This window comes from Oncorhynchus nerka, linkage group LG20, assembly GCF_034236695.1.
Source record: "Oncorhynchus nerka isolate Pitt River linkage group LG20, Oner_Uvic_2.0, whole genome shotgun sequence".
Taxonomy (NCBI): domain Eukaryota; kingdom Metazoa; phylum Chordata; class Actinopteri; order Salmoniformes; family Salmonidae; genus Oncorhynchus; species Oncorhynchus nerka.
This window is the reverse complement of record NC_088415.1, coordinates 72,316,393-72,341,177: the sequence shown is the minus strand read 5'-3', so window position 1 is coordinate 72,341,177 and position 24,785 is coordinate 72,316,393. Positions and strand designations below refer to the sequence as shown.

General features: G+C 40.8%; 1 long non-coding RNA gene across 1 annotated transcript; it reads left to right on the top strand.

The window, feature by feature from the left end:
* Positions 1-24,785, top strand: LOC135562720 (uncharacterized). Its single transcript, XR_010460072.1, has 2 exons — positions 1-198; positions 22,829-24,785. It is a non-coding gene; the product is annotated as an uncharacterized LOC135562720 (long non-coding RNA).

The following is a 24,785-nucleotide window of genomic DNA, read 5'->3' as shown; positions in this document are numbered from 1 at the left end:
TGTTCATGATATAACTTCTACCAGCCTATTCTAAAGTGTATATTTCTAGATTTAAAGGAACAAAAATAGAAAGCTAATTCCTATCTTGTATTATCAAATACAATATCAGCCCAAGACATCTAGGACAAATAGAAATTAAGATAAGAATGGCTGGTAGGGTCACGTTTCTCCTTTTGTATTTCTCCCTGTTCAAACAGAGTAAGTATCCTTCTGTTTTCTAAACAATTATGAAGATTTCCGTTTAGCAGACAGTGCCATAGCCTACCTTCGTGGATATATTTAATTTTACTCACAAGGAAATCTACGATGGGACTTAATTTGTTATTTTGCAAGCAGCTCAATACAAACATCGTCTTGTTCTCTATGGACTGTAATTATTCAATAACCTAAACCATATCTCACAATGACTTATTATTGTGATGATAAGTTTTAGCTTGCAAAATAACATAACAGAGGTTGTGGAAAAGTATGATTTGTTTCCACACAGCTGTGGTCCCAGTGGCATAGCGCAGTTTCGCGGGGGTCTGCCAGATTTAGAACACACAAACAATATGTATAAAGCAAACATTATCCACTAGGTCTAGCATAGCAAATACTTCAATGTTTAAACATATGTTGCAGAACAGTAATGACAATATTTTTTCAGAATTTTGACCAAAAACATCTTATGGAGGTTAGCCGTCAGTAATAGAATTGACACGCCACTGACGGAGTTGACAAACAGATACTCTAGGCAAACATTTTTGCTTCTAAAAACAAAAAGTGAAACGCAAACATTTGTAAAATATGGACAACCCTTCAATCAGATCTTTCAGCACTCTGAAGTAGTTTTATTGAGTTTACAAAAACGCCAGTGAGTGGTCCACACTCATGATATGGTCATACATGTACAGTAGACATGTTGTTTACACAAATGAGTTTATGTCAAAAGATACATGTTTTTTTGCAGACTAGACTGCATTCACACCACACACTGGCGTTTTTGCATTCACACCACAAAGCAGTTTCAATGGGCTTTGTATATGATGCATTTATTTTGACCAGATTTGGAAAATTGAATTGGATGTAATGTTTCTACTAATGAGTATATATGAAAAGGTTCTTTAATCATGCATGATCTGTTGCTGATAAATGTGTTTTACAAATGGGATTTAAAGAAAGGCATCGTAGCATTAATTCCATTCAAATGGCAAGGAACAGTGCATTCGGAAAGAATTCAGACCGCTTGTCTTTTTCCACATTTTGTTACTTACAGCCTTATTCTAAAGTTGATCGAATAAATGTTTTTCCTCATCAATCTACACACAATACCCCATTATGACAAAGCAAAAACTGTTGTTTTAAAAATGAAATGTAAATTTATTAAAAATTAAAAATCAGAAATAACTTATTTACATAAGTATTCAGACCCAATGCTATGAGACTCGAAATTGAGCTCACGTGCATCCTGTTTCCTATGATCATTCTTGAGATCTTTCTACAACTTGATTGGAGTCTACCTGTGGTAAATTCAATTGATTGGAGATGATTTGGAAAGCCACACACCTGTCTACAGTATATATAAGGTCCCACAGTTGACAGTGCATGGGGAGCAAAAATCAATCTGTAGAGCTCCGGAAACAGGATTGTGTCGAGGCACAAACATTTTTTCCAGCATTGAAGGTCCCCAAGAATACAATGGCCCCCATCATTCTTAAATGTAAGAAGTTTGGAACCACCAAGACTCTTGCTGGAGACTCAACTGAGCAATTGGAGGATAAGGGCCTTGGACAGGGAGGTGAACAAGAACCCGATGGTCACTCTGACAGAGCTCCAGAGTTCCTCTGTGTCGATGGGACAGCTTTCCAGAAGGACAACTATCTCTGCAGCCCTCCACCAATCAAGCCTTTATGGTAGAGTGGCCAGACGGAAGCCACTCATCCGTAGAAGGCACATGACAGCCCTCTTGGAGTTTGCCAAAAGGCACCTAAATGACTCTCAGACCATGTGAAACAAGATTCTCTGGTCTGATGAAACCAAGATTGAACTGTTTGTCCTGAATGCCAAGCGTCACGTCTGGAGGAAACCTGGCACCATCCCGACAGTGAAGCATGGTGGTGGCAGAAATTATTCACAGCAGAAATGCTGTGGGGATTGTTTTTCATTTTTAGTCAGGATCGAGGCAAAGATGAACGGAGCAAAGTACTGAGAGATCCTTGATGAAAACCTGCTCCAGAGCGCTCAGGACCTCAGACTGGGGCGAAGGTTCACCTTCCAACAGAACAACAATCCTAAGCACACAGCCAAGACAATGCAGGAGTGGCTTCGGGACAAGTCTCTGAATGTCCTTGAGTGGCCCAGCCAGAGCCCAGACTTGAACCCGATTGAACAGAGAGAGAGAGAGAGAGAGCTGAAAATAGCTGTGCAGTGACGCTCCCCATCAAACCTGACAGAGTTTGAGAGAATCTGCAGAGAAGAATGGGAAGAAACTGCCCAAATACAGGTGTTCCAAGCTTGTAGCGTCCTACCCAAGAAGACTCGATGTCCATCGAGGTCCTTCAGAAAGTATTGAGTAAAGGGTCTGAATGCTTATGTAAATGTAATATTTCAATTTGTATTTTTTTATAAATTTGCCAGCATTTCTAAAAACCTGTTTTTGGTTTGTCATTATGGGGTATGTGTAGATTTTAAAAAATATTTTAGAATAAGGCTGTAACGTAACAAAATGTGGAAAAAGTCAAGGGGTCTGAATACTTTCTGAATGCACTGTAGATCTGTTTCACACCCAAAGACAACTGTCAAGATTACACATTGTGGCTTTATCGAATATTTTTTGGTTTAGTCACATACATTCTGCAGAATCGACTCCACGTCTTCTCTGATTGGTGATGACCACCTTTTCTTTTTGAATCACTCAACATTCTGCCCTGTAATTGGTTCACCCTCTCTACCACATGACTGTCAGTCATCACAAACTAAGACAGATGGACCGTGTCTGTTCAAAATCGAATCAAATATCACGCTGTCTCAGCAATATGGAGGTTGATTCCCGTACAGCAGTAGTTAAGGTTACTGTACAATCCTTGGCAGCCATATCACTCTTTTTTACCCCATCCATGGACCATGGAGAGACACCTCTCTCTTTGACAAAAGTGTGTTCATGTGACCAAGTAAATATTTGTGCCCACCATCACTGCCCGCTTTCCTGATCCATCTTCTCTTAGCCTGCTGACCATGTTATCTGTCTGAACAAGCCTAGAAGGCTTCTCTTCTCTGTCTCCTGAAGGAGACTTGACAATAACAAAGGCCAGAGGAGAAAAGACTTGAGACGAGATCTCAATCACCACATGACTGGTTAAATGTCCCAACCAGGAGCCAACGGACCTGTCTGCTAGATTGAGAGAAACAGACACAGGTTACTAGTGTGTGTTCGTGGGTTATCGTGTGTGTGTGTTTGTGTGTGGGGACAAAGCACAGCAGCCTGCCTAGATACCCCCCCACTCCAACAGTCTCAGGACAGAGCACACAATTAGAGATTTTTACTGATTGTTGTCCTGTTTCGCTTCGGAAACCTTTTAAATTATATTTTAATTTGAACATATTTAAAATGTTGTTGGTCCTTTCATCATGGTGTGTTGTGTGGGTCATTAGACCATCCTACATCCTTCTTCTCTCTCTTTCATGCATGATAATAGTAACCTAGAAGTGGTTGGGACATGCTGTAGTCTTTATTTCTTCTTCTTCCCCCTCTTTTCCCACTGTTCTGTTTGTCTTTCCCACTGTTCTGTTTGTCTTCCTGTAGTTTCACTCAGGCACTTTGACAAATCAATTACAATCTAATCTGGTGACTCCAGTCACTAGTAATTATCCTCCATCACAGAAGCAGAGGGAAAACCCACACTATCTAATATAAATACGCTGCTTTGCATGACATGAAAAAGCCACACAGAAGCACTACCTTTTCTGATATATCAAAGGAGGTGAGGCCATTGGTCAAGGAGAGAGGAAGTAGGAACAAATACAGAATCTTGGAATAATCATGGGAAAAGAAAAGTAATAACACTGGCTGGGAAGTGGCCGGTTGGCTGACTTGGTAATCAGTAATTCAGCTCTTCCTGAGTGCACACGCCTGCTTTGTTAAATAGTCTGTTGTCTGGACTGTGCTGGAACCTGCTGGTTTTCTGTGAACATCTAGTACTTTTAAAAAATGTGTTTATCAAACCCCTAACTATCTATACTGAACAAAAATATAAACGCAACATGCAATAATTGAAAAGGTTTTACTGAGTTACAGTTCATATAAGGAAATCCGTCAATTGAAATAAATTCATTAGGCCCTAATCTACGTATTTCACATGACTGGGCAGGGGTGCAGCCATGGGTGGGTCTTGGAGGGCTTGGGACCACCCACTTGGCAGCCAGGCCCACCCACTGGGGAGCCAAGCCCAGCCAATCAAAATGGCTTTATTACAGACAGAAATACTCCTCAGCAACCCCATCAGATGATCCCGCAGGTGAAGAAGCCAGATGTGGATCTCCTGGGCTGTCGTGGTTATACGTGGTCTGCGGTTGTGAAGCTGGTTGGACGTACTGCCAAATTCTCTAAAACAACATTGGAGGCAGTTTATGGTAGATAAATTAACATTCAATTCTCTGCCAACAGCTTTGGCGGACATTCCTAGAGTCAGCATGCCAATTGCACACTAACTCAAAACTTCAGACATCTGCGGCATTGTGTTGTGTGACAAAACTGCACATTTTAGAATGGCCTTTTATTGTCCCCCAGCACAAGGTGCACCTGTGTAATGATCATGCTGTTTTATCCGTATCTTGATATGCCACACCTGTCAGGTAGATGGATTATCTTGGCATATGAGAAATGCTCACTAACAGGAATGTAAACAAATTTGTGTACACAATTTGAGAGAAATAAGCTTTTTGTGCGTATTGAACATTTCTGGGATTTTGTTTTTCGGCTCATGAAACATGGGACCAACACTTTACATGTTGCATTTCTATTCTTGTTCAGTATAGTACCCGGCATGTATAAAGTGTTTTTGTAGCATTGAGTGCTAACAAATTTCTAGTTCACACTTAATAAGATCAGGATACTTAACAGTTTCCAGTAGCAGTTTACCATTATAACGATGACTACTGGGGGTGAGGAGGAACAGAAACACTGCTACACTGAGACAGAGCAGGATAAAGGCGTCCGCATGTTTCCCATTCAAAACAGCTGAAGTCTACGCCACGTCGTCTGTGATTGGTCAACAGTAGGGATTTTTAATGAAGTGTTGGTTGTCATTCAACGAGAAATAGTTTTAATGTAAAAAAAAATACTGCACCAAAGCATCTTAATTGTAAAATTGCGCGACTAAGCTCTTCCCGGCTAACAAAAAACGTCAAAATGAATGACAGATTTCTTGAGGTATTTTAGATTCATTCAGACTATTTTGAGGAAGTGTATACTGGCTACAGCATCTCAAGATGGACAAACCATATTATTGCAGTTTTTTCTTGTTTTTCAAGCGAATGTCTTTTAAGGGTGTATACTAGGCACACTCGGGAGTATGTGAGCACAATCATTCAGCTGAACCGAAGCATGCGGAAGGCTTTAGGAGTAGGGATGTTTGCTCTCAGCTGGTAGTTTCACACTGATATTATGAGGTGGAGATGGGGTGGGGGTTGGGATGACTTGGCCTTAACTGTCTCTTTGCACTGTGGTTTTTCAGGGATGTCCATCTCTTTCCACAGAGTTTTACATTCTGCTGCTTTCACTGGCTCCTGGTGGCCCCTGACCCAGCCAGGGTCCTGTTCTCAGTCACTCATCCCCCTCTTGGGTCCTTTGTCCTGGGATGTAATTGCCCTTGCCGGCTCTGTATGAACCGTTGTCTGGGGACACAAAACCGTCTCTCTGTGTGTCTGCATCTGTCTGGGGTCAAAAAGACAGCCCAAGAGGACCTGCTTCAGGCCTCCTTGCTCTCCTACTTACTAACAATGGGGGAAATACCTGAAAAAAAACATGATTTGTTATCCTATCTGTTCTACAGCTTTTCATATTCTACTGCTGCAGTAAGAATTTAGTCGCGCAAAAGAAAGATTGTGTCACTAACTGGAGTCTCTGCTAAAATGCAATGCTCTATCTGGCTTTCGAAACTTCAGCCACTTTATTTTTCTGCTTAGGCCTCTTGACTCCATGAAAATACTGCATTAATTTCAGTTGGAAGAACTGAAATACATCAGGAAAAAACATTTATGACCTGGGTATAAACAAGTAGCTTTTTGTCTGTCTGCAGACTTGGCATTTCCATAGAAAACTCACACAGCACAACAACAATGTTCCATTTTGTGTTATTGTCATGGATTGTCTTGGTTATTGTCTAAAATCTAATTATCCTTGAAATACAGTAGCTGGGTCATTCCATGAATAGAGTACATTTTGGACAGCAGTGGCCCACCATTAGGGTGTTAAGGGTGGTGCCCCACTTGTGATTGAAAAAAAGGGAAATTATTTTTATAAAAAAGTAAATACAGTACCAGTCAAAAGTTTGGACACACCTGTTCATTCAAGGATTTTTCTTTATTTTTTCTATTTTCTACATTGTAGAATAATAGTGAAGACTTCAAAACTATGCAATAACACATAGGAAATCATGTGGTAACCAAAAAAATGTTAAACAAATCTAAATAGATTATAGATTTCATATTTCTGTCATGGTGCTTTGTTGACAACTCCAACCACCTCAAGCCCCGGGTATTCAGCCAATCAGTGGCCACCACTGATTTTGGGTAGTGTATCTTGGTAAAAAAAATACAAATGTTCACCTAATTTTAACATTCTGTCATAAAGAGCACATGTTCAACTTCATAGAAAACATGTTTTCTACTGAAAAGGGAAGCAAAATGTAATCTATTCATTGAACAAGCCAGCTACTAGTTGAAAACGGACCCATCTGTAGCAACTGAGATGGTTGGTATGATGGTTATCAGTTAATGCCCTGGAGGTTGAGGAGAGTGTGTTTCTACAGCTGCACTGCACTGTGCATTATATTACAGTACTGAAAAAGGTGTACATTTTCAGTTGTTTTTCTCAAAAGAGAAACCGATTTGTAATGATAGGGCTTTCTATTAATGTCTATGTCATTTTTTTTTTAAACCTAGTGTTATTGAATGATTGTTTAGAAATGATAGTCAGAAGGTTCATTTTGTTCGATATCAGCTAATGTGTTGCAGTTGTCTGGATACAATCAATTAACTTTGGCTCTAGACATTATGCAATATCCTTGCTCTTTACTTTGTACATTCCCTACAGTGCCTCCAGAAAGTATTCACACCCCTTCACTTTTTCTACATTTAGTTGTGTTACAGCCTGAATTCAAAATGTATATTACATTGAGATGACACTGGTCTACACACAATACCCCATAATGTCAAAGTGGAATTATGTTTTTAGAAATTTTTACAAATTAATCAAATAAAAAAAATCTGAAATGTATTGAGTCAATAAGTATTCAACCCATTTGTTATGGCAAGCCTAAATAAGTTCAGGAGTAAAAATGTGCTTAACAAGTCGCATAATAAGTTGCATGGACTCACGCTGTGTTCAATAATAGTGTTTAACTTGTTTTTTTTTATGACTATGTCATCTCTGTACCCCACACATACAATTATCTGTAAGGTCCCTCAGTCGAGCAGTGAATTTCAAATACAGATTCAACCACAAAGACCAGGGAGGTTTTACAATGTCTCACAAAGAAGGGTACCTGTTAGTAGATGGGTAAAAGATGAAAATAAGTAGACAGTGAATATTCCTTTGAGCATGGTGCAGTTATTAAGTTCATTTTGGATGGTGTATCAATACACCCAGTCACTACGAAGATACAGGTGTCCTTTCTAACTCAGTTGCCGGAGAGGAAGGAAACTGGTCAGGGATTTCACCATAAGGCCAATAGTGACTTTACAGTTACAGAGTTTAATGGCTGTGATAGGAGAAATTTGAGGATGGATCAACAACATTGTAGTTACTCCACAATACTAACCTAAATGACAGTGTGAAAAGAAGGAAGCCTATACAGAATAAAAATATGCCAAAACATTCATCCTGTTTGCAATAATGCACTAAAGTAATATGCTGACCAAACCACTCGTGCGCTTGCGCATGTTTTTTTTTATACCCAGACATGATCAGGACACGCAGGTTGAAATATCAAAACAAACTCTGAACCACAGACAGGTCGAAAACCATTAAACATTTATGGCAATTTAGCTAGCTAGCTTGTTGTTGCTAGATAATTTGTCCTGGGATATAAACATGGGTTGTTATTTTACCTGAAATGCACAAGGTCCTCTACTCCAACAATTAACCCACAGATAAAACTGTAAACCGAATTCATTTCTCATCATCTCTCCTCCTTCCTTCAGGCTTCTTTTTCTTCTTTGGGCTTTATATGGCGGTTGGCAACCAACTTTATGGTGCATTACTACCACCGACTGGAGTGTGGACGTCAGTTAATCTTTCAATCACCCACGTGGGTATATGCTCCTAAAAACCAATGAGGAGATTTGAGAGGCAGGACTTGTTCTATTTTAGCGCCTTGCCACACAGACTCTTGCGCAATGATTGAATAACATGTGTACATTTATTTTGCAAAGCTCGCGAACGCGACGTGTCGGTCTGGTCAGCATGTAATACTGCAAAAAATGTGGCAAAGAAATTAACCTTATGTCCAGAATACAAAGCGTCATGTTTGGGGAAAATCAACACAACACATCACCTTGTACCATTCTTCATATTTTCAAGAATGGTGATGGCTGCATCTTGTTATGGGTATGCTTGTCTTCCGCAAGGGAGGTTTTTTTTTATAAAAAAAAAATAGAGCTAAGCACAGGCAAAATCCTAGATGAACCTGGTTCAGTCTGCTTTCAAACAGACAAATGCACCTTTCAGCAAGAGAACCTAAAACAAAAGGCCAAATATACACTGGATTGTCTTGCCAAGACAACATTGAATGTTCCTGATTGGCCTAGTTACAGTTTTGACTTAAATAAGCTTGAAAATCTATGGCAAGTACAAATATTGTACAATCCAGGTGTGCAAAACTCTTAAGACTCACAGATGTAATTGCTGCCAAAGATGATTGTCACAGGTATTGACTCATGGGTCTGAATACTTATGTAAATGAAATATTTTCACTTCGTCATTATGGGGTATTGTGTATAGATGGGTGAGAAAATGAAATAAATGTTATCCATTTCGAATTCAGGCTGTAACACAACAAAATGTGAAATAAGTCAAGGGGTATGAAAACGTTCTGAAGGCACTGTAAGTACACTATGAATGGCTCTCTCTTGCTGGGTAAAACAAACTCATATTGACAGTTGACAGAATAATCCTGGGTAGTTCATCAGAGCAGACTTGTGGACTTCCTGAACCAAACAGGTGGAACCGGTCCATCCTATAATCCTACAGGTTGCCATGGAAGCATTTGGGCTGCTAATAGGCAGACGCCCAGAGAGACTCCGTGATAGCTGCAGGTTTGTTTGTTCTCTGCTTTACCCTAACTGTTACCCATTCACACTTGACCTGACTGAGCTGAAACCTTTGTGGATAGTGTACCACATGCTAATATCATGCTCATTGGACATAGACTTTCTGGCATTGTCACCCACAATTATTTCCTTAGTCCACTGAGCTGAGAGCAACATGGATAGTAAAGGGATTGTTTGGGGATTTTGGCAATAAGGCCCTTTATCTACATCCCCAGATTCAGATTAACTTGTGGATACACTTTTTATGTATGTGCTTGCAGTTTGAAGGAAGTTGCTAACTCGAATTAGCGCAATGACTGGATGAGGCCTTTAAAATAGATGTTCAAATATCTAGCCTATGTTCTCCATCCGCATTTCCATTGTAATTTCCATTCCATTGTCAGTGTTGAAGGGATGTTGAGACAGAAATTCGATATATCACAGTCAGTGGGGTTTATTGCAGTGATACTCATGACCATTCTAATGACTACCAGGTGTAAGTATAAGTACTCTACATGCCCTTGTCGACAAACACCTCACTAGTTTAATACGGTTCCCCGTGAAACCAATGCATATACTCAGTTGTCAATGGGGTTGCCATTGTCATGTTGAGTGTCGTGGGACAAAGCAAGGCCCTTATCCACAACAGAGACTCTGGGATGTCTATTTTATCAGATGTGTGTGTCATTGCCTTTCTATTATTCTACAAGAATCTCAAGAGACTGACCATTCACTGAAAAGAGCTTTTTAACATTACAATTGTTAATAGCACATTTTTTATACAGTATTTATCTTTTTGTTAAGACACTCAAATGAGCTTCCTGTGTGTGGTCTTGGTACTCTACAGTAGTGTAGCTAATACCGTTGGGTGAATGAACAAACTGGAAACAAAGCCGTGGTATCATCTGAGAAGCCAAATATTGTCTTTACAACAAACACTTTTTATTTTAACATTTTTTATTTAACCTTTATTTAACTAGGCAAGTCAGTTAAGAACAAATTTGTATTTACAATGACGGCCTAGGAACAGTGGGTTAACTGCCTTGTTCAGGGACAGAACGACAGATTTTTACCTTGTAAACTCTGGGATATATTCTAGCAACCTTTTAGTTACTGGCCCAATGCTCTAACCACTAGGCTACCTGCCGCCCCAAAAGGCTACCTAGACTACCTGCCACCCTAGGCTACCTGCCGCCCCATACTTACAATAAATTAATTGCAGTCTTTGCCCGGGGCTAAGCTGTGGGTTTTTAGGTTAAACCACTGGGTGTAAAACTCCCATAGTCGAAACCCGGCAATGTTCACACTCATGTGGCTTTTGATTTTAAAACCTGACACCCAGTCCTATTGCCCATTGGCCCAATGTATTTGTGATGTTAAAGATATAGAGTGAGAGCATGTGAATGCCCATGCCCCGGCATGTCTTGGGCTGTCAGGTACAGAAAGAGCCTACTCAGGTGATATGTGCTCTGCTCTGTGCTCTGTTCTCCAGGCCCCCCGGGAATGAACATGACTCATTCAACCTAGTTTCAATGAGAATGACAGTTGTCAACACTCTCAAGTCGATTTGTATGTTGAGCGCAATATAGACTTATCAGTAGAAAACATACACACCCTTGAGTGGCTACATGGTGATGGCCAAACAGGAGGGAAATACAGGACCTTTTTTGATTGATTTATATCTGGTTTATAAAGCTGAAATGTGTCTGTATACAAATACTTGTTGAGCTGTATAGTGAACATGTAAATTGTAAGGGTTGGCATTATATAATCTATGAATTTGGTCATTTGTAACATACTTTTGTGATGTTTAGGGTACTGTTTGAATCTTGTGCATGGCTCTGCTGAAGTAAACTGTTTCATAATGTTATTATCTAATGCCTCCCCTTTTCACCAAGTCTACTGTAAATTCAATCTGTTGGCCTTTGAAATGCAGACAGGAAGATGGGCCTGTTATTTAACCGATTATGAGATTTAGAACTGAATTCCCTTCAGGTGTTTGAAAGTGCAAGTGCTCAGTGTTACTTGTCACACACAAGCTCCTCCCCTCATATTCAAACTAGTAATTAGAGCTGGCATTGGTTAGACATGATTTATGTCAGCATTTTGGATAAAACCTTGTAAAAAGATTTCCATTGATGTCTTTATTCATTTTTTACTACTGTTACTTTACAGAATATCTCATACAAAACTACACAGGACGTGACAGCATTCAGTAGCCCTTATGCCATGCAACTACTTGAAAACTACTTTGGTACAGAATGAAGTTACTCAGCTGCACATGTAACTGCTCTGATAAGGTGCATGAGACAATGCATGAATATTCCGTTTGTATATTTACTATTTGCTGCTTGCATGTAATTGCACCAAGGAATTCAAATGATTTGTTACTACGTAGCATCGATACAAATTCATGTAAAACATGACTAGAGAACACACATGACAATATAGCTAATTATTAGGCTACAACTAATTCACATTAGAATGTTTTTGGTGATGCAACTGCAGGAACACGTCTTAAAAGAGGCCAAGCCTGTTCCACGGGAACACAGAGATCACCAGTCTATCATTTGGACTAGTTAATGAAAATCTTAATTGGAATGGTGAACAGGATAAGCCTGGCCCTGGGCTAGAGTAACAGAATTATAGTGCTGCTCACAGCTATCATCTCCTCATCCATAAAATATGACTGGCATCTTCCATATTAGGGCCAAGCCATGTCACCTTATGGAAGATTGATGCAACACAGCCATGTTGACAATGTGATGTGAACATGTTAATAACCTGTTGATTCAAATGACAGACTCAATAATAATTTGAGAAACTTCTCTCAAACAAAACATTTAAGGCATTCACAGTTGTCTTGTAACACTGAAATCTTCCAGTTTTCTCCATAGGAGGAATGTTTTCTTCCGTACATCTAATGTATCATTATCTATAGACATGCTAAAGACTCAGACATGAGTGACACAGATGTAAAGGTAAATGGGTCCACTACAGATAAGAGTGTTTGTCCTGGTCTCTCTGTCTCCAACCTCCTCTAACAGTCTGTAAACAGTTTTGGGTCATAAACACTCCTCAGAAAAGCATGAATAAGTGCAGAAGTTAGGACATGCTGGACAGGAGTGAACAACATAAATCATCGATTTTTTTTAAAGACACTGTAGTGGTTGTCCATCGTTATGCGTAGGCATTATTGAATCAAAGATGTTAATACCAGACATACAGGTGTAGATGTCATCTGGTGGTGTGAGTGACTGGAGTTTCAGTCTCCACTCCCCCAGACCTGAGAAGTTTGGACACAGTTCCCTGGGGGGACGAGATTAGTAAAATGGGGACGGGAATAATTGTTTGTCTTCAACCAATTCTACAGAGCAGCTGCTGATTATAAAGCCGCTCTTATGGTAGATCTCTCTACCGTAGTGTGTTTCACATTCGCCCGTAAAGAACAAGTGAAAAGAGGTTGGGGCGCAAAGCTTTTCTCTGAGCAGTGTCATTCTTTCTGAGAATTCACTCTGCCTATCACATAGACCTGGAGCCTGGGGAGAGTGGTCGTGGCCCCTTATCTGGCAGTCCCTCTTGTGTTTCCGTTGGTGCTGAAGCGCTATCTCCACCTGCCTTTGGCCTGACCGGCCTGTGTTCGAGCGATAGCGGTACCGTCGATTACCAGGAGCAGCCACACACTCCAGCTAGCTACAAGATGTTCTTCTAATGCCAAGCTGTCATCAGCAGGACCTACTGTATTTATTAGCAGGACAGTACTGAGACTAGGGGGACAATAGGTAATTTTATATTTTAGTCATTTTGCAGACGCTCTTATAAGGAGCGAGGTGAGACAGCCACATTTCACAGTCATACATTTTTCCTCAATAAAGAAGTTATCAGCTAGTTATCAGTGCTAGTAGGAAAAGACAGATCCGGCTCTGTGGTTCCAACGGTTTGTTACATAGCCTTCTTACAGACAAATCTAAAATGGGTCCTAACCAATCTACCACAACATAATAATATTGTTGGTGGTTTATCTTGTTTCTTGGTAGAATGTCAGTTGTGACTGTTTGGATTCTAAATCGGTCCTCTACTCTGACCATCGGAATCATTGTAGAAAAAAATATCAGTAGCAACATCATTCACTAACAAGGACGTCCTGTTTATCATAACATGCTGATACACCTCAAGAGCCATGTGGTTTCATACCATATAGTTTATCTCACCAAAACAGTTCCTGAAAAGACAATACTGACTGGGGTAAGGATCAGGTCACAGTCCTTCACCTCAGACATATCTGCATGGATTACTAGATGCCGTTCAAAGGGAACAGTAGGCCCATCAGCATACCAGACATCTCTGTAGTCAGACAACAATTGGACATACAACAAGAGAAGGCATAACAACAATTAGGCAGCAGAAGAAATCAGATAGTTGTCTGTACATGTCCCCAGAAAAATACTCATCCTGACGTAACTTCTTCAACTCTAAAGCTGTGTACTGGGCATATCATTTCCTCTTTACAGATATGGAGGTAGAGATCAGGCCAGAATGGAGCACAACTGTCAATGTACAAAATCAGGGGCGCAACTTTCATTGGGGACGGGACATGTCCCACCCCACATTCTGAAATTGCATTTTTGTCCCCCCCAGTTTTACCATTGGAATGTGATACACAATTAGGCAAGGGCGTGCTTTAGGACCATGCGGACGCCTCTGAGCGGTCAGGTAGGCTGTTTGGAGTGTTTATCTGATTGGATAAAAAATAAAAATGAATCATAATAATAATTATGTCCCCCCCCACTTCTAAAATCAAAGTTGCAGATCCTCTCAAGCTCTGTCAGATTGGATGAGGAGCATTGCTGTACAGCTATTTTCAGGTCTCACCAGATATGTTCGATCGGGTTCAAGTCCGGGCCCTGGCTGGGCCACTCAAGGACATTCAGAGACTTGTCCCGAAGCCATTCCTGCCTTGTCTTGGCTGTGTTCTTAGGGTTGTTGTCCTGTTGGAAGGTGAACCTTCGCCCCAGTCTGAGGTCCTGAGTGCTCTGGAGCAGTTTTTCATCAAGGATCTTTCTGTACTTTGCTCCATTCATCTTTGCCTCGATCCTGACTAGTTTCCCAGGCTCTGCCACTGAAAAACATCCCCATAGCATGATGCTGCCACCACCATGCTTCACCGTAGGGATGTTGCCAGGTTTCCTCCAGACATGATGCTTGGCAATCAGGCCAAACAGTTCAATCTTGAGAATTTTGCCTTTTGGCAAACTTCAAGAGGGCTCTCATGTGACTTTTACTGAGGAGTGGCTTCCATCTGGCTTGGTGGATTGGTGGAGTGCTGCAGAGATGGTTGTCCTTCTGGAAGGTTCTCCCATCTCCACAGAGGAACTCTGGAGCTCTGTCAGAGTGACCATCAGGTTCTTGGTCACCTCCCTGACCAAGGCCCTTCTCCCCCGATTGCTCAGTTTGGCCGGGCGGCCAGCTCTAGAAAGAGTCTTGGTGGTTCCAAGCTTCTTCTGTTTGTGTTCTTTGGGACCTTCAATGCTTTGGTACCCTTCCCTAGATCTGTGCCTCGACACAATCCTGTCTCTGAGCTTTACAGAAAATTCCTTCGACCTCATGGCTTGGTTTTTACTCTGACATGCACTGTCAACTGTGGGACCTTATAGACCTTTGACCTTTGTGTGCCTTTCCAAATCCTGTCAAATCAATTGAATTTATCACAGGTTGATGCCAATCAAGTTGCAGAAACATCTCATGGATGATCAATGGAAACAGGATGCACCTGAACTTAATTTCGAGTCTCATAGCAAAGGGTATGAATACTTATAAGGTATTTCAGTTAATTTTTTTATACATTTGCAAAAATGTCAACAAATGTATTTTCCCTTTGTTATTATGGGGTATTGTGTGTCGATTGCTGAAAAAAACTAATATTTAATCTATTTTAGAATAAGGCTGTAATGTAACAAAATGTGGAAAAAGTCAAGGGGTCTGAATACTTTCCAAAGGCACTGTACAAAACTAGAGGTCCACATTTCTTGCTAAACCATATAATTGTTTGGGGAAAAACGGTAGCCAGCCAGCCCTGTAGCCAGCCCTGTACCCTGTTCCTGCCTCATTGTAAACCAGATCCGAGGCTCCTTGCTGTCCCCAGGGATGTGGAAATGAGATGTGACAGCCTTATGTCACAACTGGGACCTGAACTAAGCCCCTACACAAACACACACCGAGCGACACCATGCCAGTTCCCATACCGGACCACAGACCACACAATTCGCCAGGAAAAGCAGAAAGCAGATTGCCATATTCCACAGGTTTTTCTCCAGAAATGGCGCCCATGATAAGATCGTACCATGACCACATGAATAGAAAAACCAACATCTAATTATCCAATTTAGGCTGATGGGGATGGGGGCGAGATAATGAAACCTGCATTCAGGCTGTATCACAACCGGCTGTGATTGGGAGTCCCATAGGACGGCGCACAGTTGGCCCAGCGTCTTCCGGGTTTGGCCGGTGTAGGCCGTCATTGTAAATGAGAATTTGTTCTTAACTGACTTGCCTAGAGGTTACATTTTTTTATAAAAATAAATGTAAAAAATGAGGCCATTGTCAATATTCACAGCTACTGGCAAAAACAGTGTATTTTCTTTGGCAGAAGCCGAGAGTAAGGTTCTGCCTTAAAAGGCCCACATCCTGTGAGGCTCTTCCTTGGAGATTCTCTTTGGAGGGTGGTGGATGACAGTTTGAGTTATAGAAATGTTGTGAGTCATTGATGCAGCTGACAAAGGCTTTGAATTAGGTGTTCAAGACGTGTCTATTATTACAGACTGGGCAGAACTCTCTCAGTAAAGCAGTGAAATCTGCATATGGATAAGCAGTAGAACACTCAGAAATCCACAGTGAACTTTGGGTGGTCCAAAAAAATGTCAGACAAAAATGAGTCATTCTAGCATGTTGTGTTCTGCTCAAAATATAATTCTTGTTTAGTTCTCATCAATTTCTATAGTGTGCTTGTTACCGCTAGATGAAAATAACGTCAAAATAGATGTAAAACTCTGGTCTTTCTGCAAACTATCTTTCACTTCTCTTTCCTTCAGTGACACTGATTCATTCACCATTTCAAAAGTAGAGTATTAGATCTTATCAAAGCTACGTTCCTGAGCAAGGCTTTATCAAAATAGCAGTCATCATCAGGGCCGAAGCTACATATGAGGACATCGAGGTTCGGAGTTCTGTAAAAATACAATTATATAAAATGTATACAGTTGAAGTCAGAAGTTTACAAACACTTAGGTTGGAGTCATTAAAAGTAGTTTTTCAACCACTCTACAAATTTCTTGTAAACAAACTATAGTTTTGGCAAGTCGGTTTGGGCATCTACTTTGTGCATGACACAAGTCATTTTTACAGACAGATTATTTAACTTGTAATTCACTGTATCACAATTCCATTGGGTCAGATGTTTACATACACTAAGTTGACATTGCCTTTAAACAGCTTGGAAAATTCCAGAAAATGATGTCATGGCTTTAGAAGCTTCTGATAGGCTAATTGACATAATTTGAGTCAATTGGTACCTGTGTATGTATTTCAAGGCCTACTTTCAAACTCAGTGCCTCTTTGCTTGACATCATGGGAAAATCAAAAGAAATCAGCCAAGAACTAATAAAGAAAATTGTAGACCTCCACAAGTCTGGTTCATCATTGGGAGCAATTTCCAAACGCCTGACGGTACCACGTTCATCTGTACAAACAATAGTATGCAAGTATAAACACCATGGGACCACGCAGCCATCATACCACTCAGGAAGGAGACGCGTTCTGTCTCCTAGAGATGAATATACTTTGGTGCAAAAAGTGCAAATCAATCCCAGAACAACAGCAAAGGACCTTGTAAAGATGTGGGAGGAAACAGGAGCAAAAGTATCTATATCCACAGTAAAACGAGTCCTAACCTGAATGGCCGCTCAACAAGGAAGACGCCATTGCTCCAAAACCACCATAAAAAAGCCAGACTACGGTCTGCAACTGCACATGGGGACAAAGATCGTACTTTGGGGTGGGGGGGGGTGGCAGCATCATGTTGTGGGGGTGCTTTGCTGCAGGAGGTACTGATGCAAAATAGATGGCATCATGAGGCTGGAAAATTATGTGGATATATTGAAGCAACATCTCAAGACATCAGTCAAGAAGTTAAAGCTTGGTTGCAAATGGGGTCTTCCAAATGGACAATGACCCCAAGCATACTTACATACTCTGATCAGGCCCTACACCCAAACAAGGGCACTGCGTTCATCCACCTCTGGCCTGCTCGCCTCCCTACCACTGAGGAAGTACAGTTCCCGCGCAGCCCAGTCAAAACTGTTCGCTGCTCTGGCCCCCCAATGGTGGAACAAACTCCCTCACGACGCCAGGACAGCGGAGTCAATCACCACCTTCCGGAGACACCTGAAACCCCACCTCTTTCAGGAATACCTAGGATAGGATAAAGTAATCCTTCTCCCCCTTAAAAGATTTAGATGCACTATTGTAAAGTGGCTGTTCCACTGGATGTCTTAAGGTGAACGCACCAATTTGTAAGTCGCTCTGGATAAGAGCGTCTGCTAAATGACTTAAATGTAAATGTAAATGTAATACTTCCAAAGTTGTGGCAAAATGGATTAAGGACAACAAAGTCAAGGTATTGGAGTGGCCATCACAAAGCCCTGACCTCAATCCTATAGATAATTTGTGGGCAGAACTAAAATAGTGCGTGCGAGCAAGTAGGCCTACAAACCTGACTCAGTTACACCAGCTCTGTTAGGAGGAATGGGCCAAAATTCACCCAACTTACTGTGGGAAGCTTGTGGGAGGCTACCCGAAACGTTTGACCCAAGTTAAACCATTTTAAGGCAATGCTACCAAATACTAATTGAGTGCATGTAAACTTCTGACCCACTGGGAATGTGATGAAATAATTAAAATCTGAAATAAATCATTCTCTCCACTATTATCCTGACATTTCACATTCTTCAAATAAAGTGGTGATCCTAACTGACCTAAAACAGGGAATTTTCACTAGGATTAAATGTCAGGAATTGTGAAAAACTGAGTTTAAATGTATTTGGCTAAGGTGTATGTAAACATCCAACTTTAACTGTATAAATATAACACCAGTCAAAAGTTTGGATACACCTACTCATTCAAGGGTTTTTATTTATTTTTTAAACTATTTTCTCCATTGTAAAATAATAGTCAAGACGTCAAACTATGACATAACAAATATGGAATCATGTAGTAACCAAAAAAGTGTTAAACAAATCCAAATATATTTTATTGTGCGATTCTTAAAAGTAGCTACTCTTTTGCCTTGATGACAGCTTTGCATATTTGACATTCTCTCAACCAGCTTCATGAGGTAGTCACCTGGAATGCATTTCAATGTTCAATTAACAGGTGTGCCTTGTTAAAAGTTAATCAGTTGTGTTTTGACAAGGTAGTGTTGGTATACAGAATATAGCCCTACTTGGTAAAAGACCAAGTCTATATTATGGCAAGAACATATCAAATAATCAAAGAGAAATGACAGCCCATCAGTACTTTAAGCGCTGTGATGAAACTGGCTCTCATGAGGACCGCCACAGGAATGAAAGACCCAGAGTTATCTCTGTTGCAGAGGATAAGTTCATTAGATTTACTAGCCTCAGAAATCAATTAACTGCACCTCAGATTGCAGCCCAAATAAATGCTTCACAGAGTTCAAGTAACACAAACATCTCTACATCGACTGTTCAGATGAGACTACGTGAATCAGGCCTTCATGGTCGAATTGCTGAAAAGAAACCACTACTTAAGGACACGAATAAGAAGAAGAGACTTGCTTGGGTCAAGAAACACGAGCAATGGACATTAGACCGGTGGAAATCTGTCCTTTGGTCTGATGAACCCAAATTTGAGATTTTTGGTTCCAACCACCTTGTCTTTGTGAGACGCAGAGTAGATGAGCAGATGAACTTTGCATGTGTGGTCCCACCGTGAAGCTTGGAGGAAGAGTTGTGATGGTGTGGGGGTGCTTTGCTGGTGACACTGTCTATGATTTATTTAGAATTAAAGGCACACTTAACCAGCATGGCTACCACAGCATTCTGCAGCGATACTCCAGCCCATCTGGTTAGCGCTTAGTGGGACTATCATTTGTCTTTCAACATGACAATGATCCAAGACACACCCCCAGGCTGTGTAAGGGCTATTTGACCAAGGAGAGTGATGGTGTGCTGTATCAGATGACCTGGCCTCCACAATCATTCAAACTCAACCCAATTGAGATGGTTTGGGATGAGTTGAACCGCAGAGTGAAGGAAAGGCATTCAACAAGTGCTCAGCATATGGAGGAACACCTTCAAGACTGTTGGAAAAGCATTCCTCATGAAGCTGGTTGAGAGAATACCAAGAGTGTGCAAAGTTGTCATCAAGGCATTTTTAAAAACCTGTTTTCACTTTGTCATAATGGGGTATTGTGTGTAGATTGATGAGGAAAACATTTATTTAATCAATTTTAGAATAAGGCTGTAACGTAACACAATTTGGAAAAAGTCAAAGGGTCTGAATACTTTCCGAATGCACTGTATATATATGTACTACATTACCAAGTATGTGGACACCTGCTACTCAGTCAGGGTCTCAACTTACTGTTGAGGGATAGAATAGAAGAATACACAAGGTGCAATTTCGAAACTTGGTTGTGCATCAGAAGTTTTTCTCTTGTTTTATGTCATTCACTGACATTCACTCAATTGGACCATGTCATTTAACATTTTTTAGATTGGTAAATCAGTCCAGTTAGTCTAGCCAGCTACCTAAACTTGTAGTAATCATGGCCTAATTACCGACCGGGCACGCAGGACACATGCCCAGGGGCCCTGACCTCCAGGGGACCCCCATTGATTTAGTTAGTCACTCTCACTCAGATATCATATTTAATGTAGTAATATAGGTCATTCACTCATTGCTGTACAATGCAGTTTCAAGATTCAAGAGGGTGCTATGAAATGAATGTCAAAATGTAGTTTTCTTTGCCTTATGTCATTATAAATGACAGAATTAATCATTAGATTGTTCTCTACAATATTATAACCTTAATAGACTTGTACGTGACAATGTTGATGAAATAGGAACGTTAATTTGCTGTGATCGTTGCTAGTTTAGACTGTGCCGCTCCTGGTTGTATCTCTTCCATATTTGGTGTTGTGATGTGGCACCATTTGGAGGTGTTACCTGCTGGTTGGACCAATCAAAATCATTTTGTCATTGTCACCTCCAGATCCTTGGCTTTCATTGCCCATAATGGCGATCAATCTACGTTGAGAGGGCCGTTTCTATCATGATTTAAAGGGAAAGACTCAGAAATACACAATGAAAACAGGAAAACAGATGCTCTTTGCAGAGGATGGATATTGGAATTCAGCCTGTTAGCTTTGTAAATAAAAATACATTTAGTTTTTTTTTCTGTAGATTTTATTTCGAAAAATACGATCTTTTCACTCACGAAACTGCAGCCACTAGTTAGCTTGTCAGTTGACATTCGAAGTTAGCGCCGTTCTGCCGTGGAGCAGCGCCACAGAGTTCTATTTAGCTTTATAAACGGGGTGGTTTACTGCTCTAATTATGTTGGTACCAGTTTATCATAGCAATAAGGCACCTCGGGGGTTTGTGATATATGGCCAATATACCACGGCTAATGGCTGTGTCCTAACATTCCACATTGAGTTGTGCATAAGAATATGCCTTAGCCATGGTATATTGGCCATATGCCACACCCCGTCGGGCCTTATTGCTTAAGTGACCACTTTTTGATTATGCCTGTGATGACATACCATTCACTCTAAACATTCTGAGAGTAAATTGTCTCTAACTTTTGAAACATATATGGTAGATACATGAGGTTTGGACTGAATTTTCCATTCCGTAGACATATTTATTTAAACCTTGAATTAATTCATCATTTTATGGGTGAACACCCTACACAATAAGTCCTGGCAAAACTTATAGAATTGCAGAAAATCTGCTTAAAAACAGGGAAAAAAAATGTCCCCCCACAATGGCAAAATGTGTACAATTGCAGGAAATTAACTGTAAAACTGCAAAACAAAAACGTTATGTAAAACAAACTTATTTATTCACCTTTTGTTCATAAAATACTTTTTCTGCTCCCTCTGTAAGTATTAAATTCTAGTTTTTAGTCTGGTGCTGAGTTCATGTGAGTTAATGTGTAGCAGCTAAATGTATAGCTAATAGGCTATGTGTTTGTAGACTGACTGAGGTGAATGAAACTACAGCAACCAATGTGATAATGGCTGGGGTCATTTTGGCTTGTTTTTGCTATTCTCCAAATAGCATTTGAGAGTTTTCAGATTGTATAGAAATGCAGTAAATGAGCTTCAGCTTTCTTAAAAGGTCCCAAATAGTCATCCTATTTCCCAAGTAAGATTCAGCCTGGATTCAAACCAGGGACTGCAGTGACACATCTTGCACTGAGATGCAGTACCTTAGACCGCTGCGCCACTCGGGAGCCCTATTTGATGAAAAATGAGAACTGAAGAAATTGTACCTCTTCTCTCATCTCTAACTATCAGGAAGCCTGAAAGAGCAGGCTGAGTGGGCGGGGAGCTTACTGTATATGCATGAGCTCGCCTTGACTGACAGCTCTTTGAACCTTGTGGTTGTTGCCAGGTAACAAGGTAAACAATGGGCCACGTGTCATTGATGACAAGGTAAACAATGGATCACATGTCATTGAGAGCCTAAATAGTATGCCTTAACCCATTTTCTCTGCAAAATGCTCTCATGGTCAACAGAGCTGATCATGGCCTGTTGGATATCAGACAAACAGCAGCAATACACAATTGCATTTGTATTGTTTTGTAACTTATTACAGAATACAGTTCACTGATACACTTCTTCACAAGAATTAGTAAAGCCTGAGTCACCTTAGAAGCTTAGACATAAAGGAATGCACATGAAGACAGTAGAAAATAAGTGTACTGGACAATTTATTGGTGCCTCTGCATTAGCATTATAAATGACAATATGTTCAGAATTGCATGTATTGATCAGACATTTTTTTGTTAATTTACAATAGGCCAGCATAGCAGAAATATTGATTAAGTTTACAGTTTAACATGAACATGAATACACATGAGAAATAAAGGTGAGAAATAATGATGAGACATCATTTTACATTTTAGCCATAAGTCCAATATAGTCACCCGGCCACCCAACAGTGTGTAGGACACAATCATTTGTGCAATTTGTAACACTCATCTCCCTTCTTGAATGCTTGAAAACATTTTAGGAAATGCAACCAACTACCAACTATGGGGAGGGAAGTGGGAGAGGAGAGGAACCCATGTACCCCGCTTCAATCAAGCAGTCTGCAGTCACCCACTTGGCTTCTGTCATCCCCAAGATTGAACCTGGAGACAAATCCAGCTATTGCCTCCTCCTTGTCAGGCCACTCACACTGGGCAGACAGGAGTCCTGGGTTGGAGAGCTCGCACAGCTTCTGTACATACGCCGCTGGATCAAAGTTGGCGTCATTAAAGAGGAGATCCAGGAACCTGTCTACGTAGACCGTCATCTTTTTGAATTGATCAAATTCAGATTTTAAATGAATAACTATTAAATCATGATTAGCCTCAATGACACAAGCTACATCAACTGTAAGACAACAACCCACACAATGGAATGGCAAAATATGATTTTCAGGGGTAAATTAAAAATACTATACACAGCGCATCTCTTTTGAAAAACATTCCTTTGTGGCAACTGCAGTTCTCAGACTCAATGTAGGGGTATTGAAGAACTAAAACCATAGTGACTATCAGGTGTGTTACAGAAAAATGATTCAGACCCCTTGACTTTTTTCACATTTTGTTACTTGACAGCCTTAAATTATGATTTTTTCCTCGTCAATCTACTGTACACATAATATTCCAGATTGACAAAGCAATTATTATTTATTTATTTGGGCTAGTTTATTAAAAAAACAAAAACAGAAGTACCTTTTTTCATAATTATTCGGACCCTTTGCCTTTGCTATAAGAATCGAAATTCAGCTCAGGTGCATCCTGTTTCTACTGATCATCCTTGAGATGTTTCTACAACTTGTTTGGAGTCCACCTGTGGTAAATTCAATTGATTGGACATGATTTGCAAGGGCACACACCTGTCTATAATAGGTCCCACAGTTGACAGTGCAGAGCATAAACCAAGCCATGAGGTCGAAGGAATTGTCTGTAGAGCAGGATTGTGTCAAACCATAGATCTGAGGAAGGGTACCAAAAATGTTTTGCAGCATTGATGGTCCACAAGAACACAGTGGCCTCCATTATTCTTAAATGGAAGAAGTTTAGAACCACCAAACGCTGTACGCCCGGCCAATCTTAGCAATTGGGGGAGAAGGGCCTTGGTCAGGGAGGTGACCAAGAACCTGATGGTCATTCTGAGAGAGCTCCAGAGTTCCTCTGTGGAGATGGGAAAACTTTCCAGAAGGACAACCATCTCTGCAGCACTCCACCAATCAGGCATTTATGGTAGAGTGGCCAGATGGAAGCCACTTCTCAGTAAAAGGCACATGACAGCCCACTTGGAGCCAAAAGTCACCTAAAGGACTCTCGGGCCATGGAAACAAGATTCTCTAGTCTGATGAAACCAAGATTGAATCTTAGTTCTGAATGCCAAGCATCACGTCTGGAGGAAACCTGGCACCATCCCTACGGTGAAGCATGGTGGTGGCAGCATCATGCTGTGGGGATGTTTTTCAATGCCAGGGACGGGGAGACTAGTCAGGGTCGAGGGAAAGATGACCGGAGCAAATTACAGTGAGATCCTTGACGAAAACCTGCTCCAGAGCGCTCAGGACCTCAGTCTGGGGCAAATGTTCACCTTCCAACAGGACAACGACCCAAAGCACACAGCCAAGATAATGCAGGAGTGACTTCGGGACAAGTCTCTACATGTCCTTGAGTGGCCCAGCCAGAGCCTGGACTTGAACCCAATCGAACATCTCTGGAGAGACCTGGAAATAGCTGTGCAGTGACACTCCCCATCCAACCTGACAGAGCTTGATAGGATCTGCAGAGAAGAATGGGAGAAACTCCCCAAATACACAAGTGTGCCAAGCTTGTAGCGTCGTACCCAAGAAAGCTCAATGCTGTAATCGTTGCCAAAGGTGCTTCAACAAAGTACTGAGTAAAAGGTCTGAATACTTATGTAAATGTGATATTTCAGTTTCTTATTTTGAATAAATT